Raw genomic sequence first — 7,864 nt, 5'->3', positions numbered from 1 at the left:
AAGCAATCCTGAAAAATATTTGGGGGTGCTTAACTTTTTTCCAGGTGTATATTTTATATTTATGTAAAAACACAGTAATTGTGTTTATTTAAAAACTGAATTTTTTCAATCCTCTTAAAAAATATTGGTGTGAGAGTGGGAAGACTTCTGGAAACCACATTTTTTACTTGATGCTCTACAAATTTTTTTTTACTTTATTTGAAAAAATGTTTATTTCTTATTGAAACTTTTGCTTTACCAATACTATGTTTGCTTTAAATTGTTTAAGCAGTGAAAGATGTGGTTATTTGATGAACCTCTTACAAAAATTGGTTTGGTCAGATTCTTATCACAATGACACTGTGAAGGTTATTCACATTTCTGTTGGCCAGATTCTTCAAAACACACATAACTGACCATTGTACATTCCTCTTTATTTGGCTTATATGTACATAACTATATGTTCTAGATTCTCTAGAACAGAAGGAGTATGCAAATCAAATTCTAGAAGTAAGTTTGTATATCCCATTTAAAAGCAACCCTAACATGCACTGGTTGCAGCCCTATTTCCAAGTAGATAGGCTTCAAACTCTAGTAATGCTTAGATTTTATACATTGAAAATTGAGATGCAGCAAAATGTGCTTTCATGATAAATGTAAAAAAAAATCAAAATATGTCAAATAATCTTATATGACAAGTAGGTAATTTGAAATTGGAGAGTTGTAAAACTATCCAACTAACTAGCTACAAAGTCAAAACCATCAGTCTGGTTAACTATCCTACCAACTGGCCTACATAGTAAAAATCACCAGTCTGGACAACTATATCAACAACTGGCCTCCACAATTAAAACTGCTGGTCTGAATTAATTTCCCACCAATTGAACTACGTAGTGAAAACTACCAGTATGGACAAAATATCCTCACAACTGGATTGCATAATCAAATTACCAGTCAGGATCAGTATTCCACAAACTCATTGATAAATGCAAACAATTTTAGAAGCATAAAATTTGGAATAAAACAAGCCTTATTTCTCGATGAAGCACAGATTTAAAATGTGTGAAAAGACTGGCATTCCAACTTTTGTTTCTTTTGGTTACTATGGAACCTATGAAAACAAACCTAACCCATTAGACAGATACCTAATAAAAACAAAACTTTCAAACATGCCATTTTTCAAAATCTACAAAATTAGACTAAGAGTTGAAACTGAAAAGTTTATAAGTAACAAAATTACTCTATATTATTGTTTTGTATTAAAATAGCAAGTTGTAAGTATAGCTTTTCACACTTTCATAGTTTTTTTTTCTGTTACATTATCTTGATCTTTTACCGACATTTCTTTAGCAACTGATGTTCTGTCATGAAGACTACTTGTTCCCAAACATTTCTATTCCTACATTGATTACAGGACAAGTTTGGTTGTTTTTTGTTTTTTTTACTTTACTTGCTTCATAATAAATTAGAGAATCTTGAACTTTCTAATGCTTAATTTTTTTTTAAATAATACAAATGAGTCAGTAACTCTTTCTCACTAAGACAACTAAACTGATGTTAAAACAGTGATATTTACACTAAATCATAATCTGTTAATACATGTACAAGCCATTCAAACCAAATGAATACATAATTTCATGTCCTTAATAACATTTTTAGAAATTATTTGTTAGTTAAGTGATAACAATGTACACAGTCTTTTTTAATGATATTATTGGTTTTCATTTCAGCAGAACAACATACCTTTTGAATTCTTGGAAAACAGCTTCAGGTTTTGATTAAATGATAATTTAAAAGTTGTTTGGCCTGATGAAGCCAATATACAAATTATCTTATCTACAACACAAATAGTGCTTTTTACAAAGGCTTGCTGAAAATATTTCAGCCTGGAACCATGCCTATGATACATGTACAATGTACTTATCCAGCTACACAATGTTTTAATGCTAGAATAATAACCTACAAAAATCTTTTAAAGCTCAGAATCAACCACAGTACTGAAGAATACAATGCGTAAAACAAAATTTTAAAACTACATGGGTAGATCATGCTATCTGTTATTAAGCAACTATTATTTCATTTTGATTTATTGGAAAATCCAGGAGCAAAATCCAGGTTCAAAAAATTAATTTAACCTTTGCTTCACAACAAGTCATCAGAACACAGCCCTGATTCAGCTACTTTGTTAAATATAGACATGTTTTGCTTGATCTGTTACTTGTTTAACACTATTTTTTTTTCTTTAGCTATCTTCTGATTATAAAGAATAATAATTATCTCCTTTTTGCTTTATAGCAAATGTATATTACACATACACACACATAAATAATAATTTGCTTTCCCACAGACAAAAGACAGAACTTGTAACCAAAAGATATTTACAGGAGGTTACGCCTAAGAGAAGTCTTTTTCTTGAAACTTCTTTAGTTGAATCATAAATACAGCTAAAAATATTTCATTCTTATGTTTAGATTAAAAAAAAAATGACATGCAAGTTACAGCATTGACCAATTATCCTGTTTTAAAAATAACTTGACAATTAGGTTTCAGAGCTCCAACATAAATGTTGTCTCATACTAGGTGAAAAAGTACTATTAGCTAAATACATGAAAGGATATTTCTTACCTGCTGCATTTTTTCAAAATCCAAGCATGGCCGTTGGATACTTCCATCCCCACTTCCACCATTACCATACATCTGTCTGTGTCTTTTACGAGGGGAAACAGAACAGACTTCAAAAGAGGGAATGTTGGCAAAGGCTAAGTTAAAGACTTTTGGTGGGGATGAGAGAGATCTACTAGGTTTGTGCACATTAGTAGGAGGGGAAGCACAAAACTCCACAGGAGTTGATACACACAACACATCATGCACCTCATCATCCGAGAATGCAGAGATATCTCCACTACTTAAACAATTTGCTTGTGACCATTTTCTTTTTTTCAGGGTATGTGCTATTCCAAGTGATGACATTTTCAGCACAGTTAATTACTTCTAGCTCTTCTTCAGAGCTATGATGATCAAAATTATTATCACTGTCACTTGGCAATGCTAAGTCTAATGCTGACTCAGGTAGAGGACTGTCCCCAAATGAAAGTTGTCGTCGAATTTCACCATATGTGTATACATGTTGATCTGTCACCAGAAGAGGGCTTCTTCCTGTCCTTGATTTTCTTTTTCTACTTTCCATCTGAACATTTTCCATAACTGTAAAATGTTTGTTTTTACTCTAATAGTAGTTTGCGAAAATCAAGATATTGAGCAAACAAACTGAAATTTATTCAAAATACTTATGACTTTCCAGGTTATCCTTCCAGTTCTAAGTATCAAAACATGTAATATAAAAAATAAAAACATTGGGAAAATTAAGCAACTAAAAGGGATACATACACACATATCTAAAAGCAGCACAATATAGTTGAAATTCAAAAACATGCCTCTGCGACCAATCCTTACTGTCATCCTTAAGTCACAAAGGATTATGCCGGTGGTCATAGCACCAAAATGCGTTGGGGATATTCCATCTGTCAAACGAAATCCAAACACTGAGGAAAAACCTGCCAGCAACTAAGGAGAATCAATTAAGGGTTAGGAATTGAGTGCTTGAACCAACATCAACTCAACTCCAACTGCCTTTCGCTGTCTGCAGCCAGTTGTGGTAAGGCAGTAACCCTTAGTACTTAGAAATAACTTTAATGTAGAATTAAAACAACCCAATAAAAATTCGATAAAAATATTCTACAAAGTAAAACACCCAAACTCAACCCTTTTAAATGATGTTAACCAAAATAAGAGATTCTTACCATTTAATCGCCTATGAACAATTAATGTATTGCATAGTATGGTACTTATTGATTTGGCAAAAAATGATGTTAAAGTGTTGATCTAATCACCCTTTTCTCCTTTTTCCTATTGAAGAATATTCCTCTTTAGGATTTTTCTACTACATTGATATACTGGTTCTTAGCCTAGCTAGCTACTTGCCAGTTATTTAAATAGGCTACTTCTTTTTATCAAAAAAAAAAAAGAAAAAAAGAGAGAGAGTTACTATAGCTCAAGATGCCTAACTTATCCAGTTGCTACAGATATTCAGCATTTACGTCAAGACATACTACTATGTAAAATGAATAATTTATCTGTTAACTTGTGGTACATGTGGTCTTAAGTACATAGGGCAAACAACTAATCCTTAACTATTAACCTACATAGGTCTCAAAGTAATAAAGGCTTTCCTCATTGCATTGAAATAGATCATTTTAACAAAAATTACTATTCTAGAAAAAGTACATAACACCAATTTATTAACAGAATACTTTTACTTAAAGTGTGGATTCTTTAAGTAAAAGTAGTTGTATTATATGTATATTTTGGATTAATAGTTATAATGTTAAAGGGAAAAAAATCTGAGGTAAAGGTAAAAATAGATTAATTTTGAGAATTTTTGTAAAAAAATGTAGATTCTGCTTTTGAATGAAAAATTTATACAGAACAACTATTTGAATTAAATGATACAAAACTGAAATATTTATCAAAATATTTGTTAAATTTTTAATTTAAATTTATTCACATTAAAGATTTAATCATAGATTTAATTAAATTTTGATTAAAATGGAGCCAATTTCCAAAGAGTATTTCAGGAAAAACAAAATAGAAAAATTATATATTGTAATAGATTTCAAACATAAAATATATTATGATTTAACTTTACCTTTAGTTCATAGAAATGTTCAGGAAGAAAAATTCTCTATTAAATCATTATAACCTATAGCCAGTTTTAAGTATAATAAACTTAAAGGACCCCTTCTCTTTAATTGTAAAATGTTTATTCAGGAATTAAATAATTTGTAATGTAATTGTATCAATAGTGAATTTATTGTCTCTTATCATAATCTTGTTATGACAGGTAATTTAGATATTATAAAAGATAAAGAATTAAAACAAATTTTAGAAAAAGAAACTAAATTTAGAATCTTAAAAATGACAAATAAAGGTGATATTTTAAAAGATTTGGAAAAAGGTATTGATGATTATATTATCAAAATCAATAAAAAACAAAAAAACTTGTTACACCTGGTTACTATATTTGAATGGAAATTATTTTTTATTCATTTTATAAAAAAACGATTAAGAATTTTAAATTTTTCTAAATATAAGATAGATATTTCTTTTAATAATTTTACAAATAAAATTAAAGAAATTCAAAACCAATTTATTATTACACCCATTGTTAAAGCTAGTTGTAATTTTGCTTTTATATGTAAAAAATTATATGTACAAATTTTAACTAGTGAAATTAATACAACAAATACTTGTACAAAAGTACTTTATATTAATGTTCTATTTTTAATGACTTTCTTCAAATTAGTAATAACTATATTTTTATTTAGACTCTTCTTGCTTCAAACTACTATTTTTATATTTAATTCCAAATCTACATAAAAAAAAACTATTGAGTTCAGGTATATTACCAACTTTTCAAATATAGTTACTAAATCTTTTGCTATAATACTTAATATTTTGAATATCTTATTTGAAAAAATAAAGTTACCATCTTCAAATGATTGGAATATTTCTGGATCATAAAAAAAAACAATATTCCAGTTTTGGATTGTTTAAGTAATTTAAACTCTTTCACAAACAGCCAACTCTGATTATTTATGATTTCACTACTTTATATACAAAAATATATCTGAAAGATATAATTAGGGTCTTTAATGATCTATTTGATAATTTTATAGATGCAGAAATAATTACTTAATAATTAATAAATTCACCAAATATTAATAAATTATATGTAGTTTTTGTATTTTAAATAGTAAAATCACATTTAATGATGAAGTTTATAATCAAACAGTCAGTATTCCAATTGGCACTTAATTTCTCTTCAAACATGGCCAAACTGTATGTGGTTTCTATAAATATTCCTTTTTAAAGCAGGTGTTAAACCCAAATATATATATATTTGCATACTTTTATCACACAGATGACTTAATTTCACTTAACAACCAAATGATCCAAGAATTATATATCCAACAGAGTTTATAATAAACAGAAGTAATAACAGTGATATACATGCTCATTATTTAAATATAGACATTAATTTAACAGAAGGCAGTATACAGTTAACTATTTTTGATAAGAGAAGGGAATTTGTTTTTCCCAGCCTTGGTTTACCCACCCGTAACAGCATTGTTCCATTGGTATTGTTAAAAGGGACAATTATATCCCTATTATAAGGATTAACAATCTGTAATAACAGCAATTCATTTATGCATAATGTTAATTTATTCAAAAATGAACTGAAAAAATACCTGTACATTAAAAGTCCAAAGACCAACAACTACAAAAATCAATGGTATCATGTATACTTCAAGAGTGACAGTCATACAATGAAACTGAATAAACAAACAAAATCCATTAAAATTGATTGCATTTCCTCTATATTATGCAATTTGCTACAATGACTTAAAAATTGAGATCTCTCTCTCTCTTTTCGAGATATAATTTCTTACGAAGCAATCCTAGCTATGCAACATTAATTCAACCAAAACATTTATGCTTTTATATTCATCTTCCTCTGAATTAAAAGAAAAAAAAAATTAAGTGAAGATTATGATTATAAACACAGATCTAAAGCTCAGCTCAAAGCTGTGTATTAGGAGATAAGTCATGCCTAAAGGTAAAAATCCACAGGCATTTATATCTACCCAGTATAAAATATGCCTAGCCTTAGGCTGAGATTACACTTAGTTCTCTGACAAAATGAATAGGTACAGACGAAGAGCATAAAGAAAACTACTGATGTATAACTATCACACAAGTTCATAGAATATTTGCATACCTTACATATTTCCAGGACTTTAATATCAAGTAATACTATATAATAAAGCTGCTTAATAATGCAAGAATCCAGACTGACCTAGAGGTTTTAGAACAGTATCTGCACACTAAAGCTACACTACTGTTTACATAAGATTTGTTGATATGCTAATCAAGAACAACTCTTCACTCACATTTCTGCAATTCTTCTGCTTCATCATCAGGATGTGGCTCATCTTCAGTATGTGACTAAAACAAATGACGTGATTACTTTTAATTCCCTACAAAACTTTTATGTCATCGTGCTGTCTAAAACGTGGTTCACTTCATACTGTGGAATGTGGATATCTTCATAATACTTTCTAAAATGTATTTTACATCATATTGTTAAACTTAGTTTATACCATCATAAACTGTTCAGACAGAAGCTGCTTACATTGTCACAGTGCCCATAAGGTCAACTTTAAAAGAAGCAAATATATTGCCATGCTGTTTAGAACATGGTTTACATTGTAGTTGTTTGCATGATTTTCACCAATGTATACAATTATTAACAAGAACCTCTCAGTGAAAGTAAATAAAAAGTAGATAATCATGAACCACACTACATCTGTTACATCCAATGAGAGCCATTTGTCCAATACCAGAGATTTTCATGCTGACTTCATACGACATAACAGTGATTGAGAAACTATTTATATTAGTAAATTGCTTGATACTTGTAATGGAAGTATTAAAAAAACCCTAAAATAATTTAGCTGTGTGTGTGTGCGTGCGCGCGCGCATTATTCAGACCTCTTAAAATACATACTGTTACGTCTCCGTTTGTTAATTGATTTTTTCCGTAACTTCGTTCCGACGAAATTTTAACGACACAAGTCTTTACTTGATAAAACTGGTTTATTCTTTCCGAATATAACTTTACCGATACACTCAACTTCAACAATCGCGCTAAACGAACGTCAATAATACTTCTGGCTGCAGTTCAATTACTCACTAACTATACACACATTACCTTACGTTCCCGCGTCACGTTTTCCCCTCTTACTACTAGAGCATTCGCCAAAGT

The 7,864-nt window shown here is 29.5% G+C and overlaps 1 long non-coding RNA gene across 1 annotated transcript in view; it reads right to left on the bottom strand.

The window, feature by feature from the left end:
* LOC111085551 overlaps positions 1-7,450 on the bottom strand; it is an 11,929-nt gene extending 4,479 nt beyond the window's left edge. Inside the window, exons 1-2 of the long non-coding RNA XR_002610371.1 lie at positions 6,990-7,450; positions 2,605-3,183 (exon numbers count right to left, since the gene is read on the bottom strand). This is a non-coding gene — a long non-coding RNA (uncharacterized LOC111085551). The remainder of the gene's footprint in view (positions 1-2,604; positions 3,184-6,989) is intronic.
* Positions 7,451-7,864: the final 414 nt, after the last annotated feature.

Source organism: Limulus polyphemus, unplaced genomic scaffold (assembly GCF_000517525.1).
Source record: "Limulus polyphemus unplaced genomic scaffold, Limulus_polyphemus-2.1.2 Scaffold463, whole genome shotgun sequence".
Lineage (NCBI taxonomy): Eukaryota > Metazoa > Arthropoda > Merostomata > Xiphosura > Limulidae > Limulus > Limulus polyphemus.
This window is presented reverse-complemented; position numbering and strand designations above follow the sequence as displayed.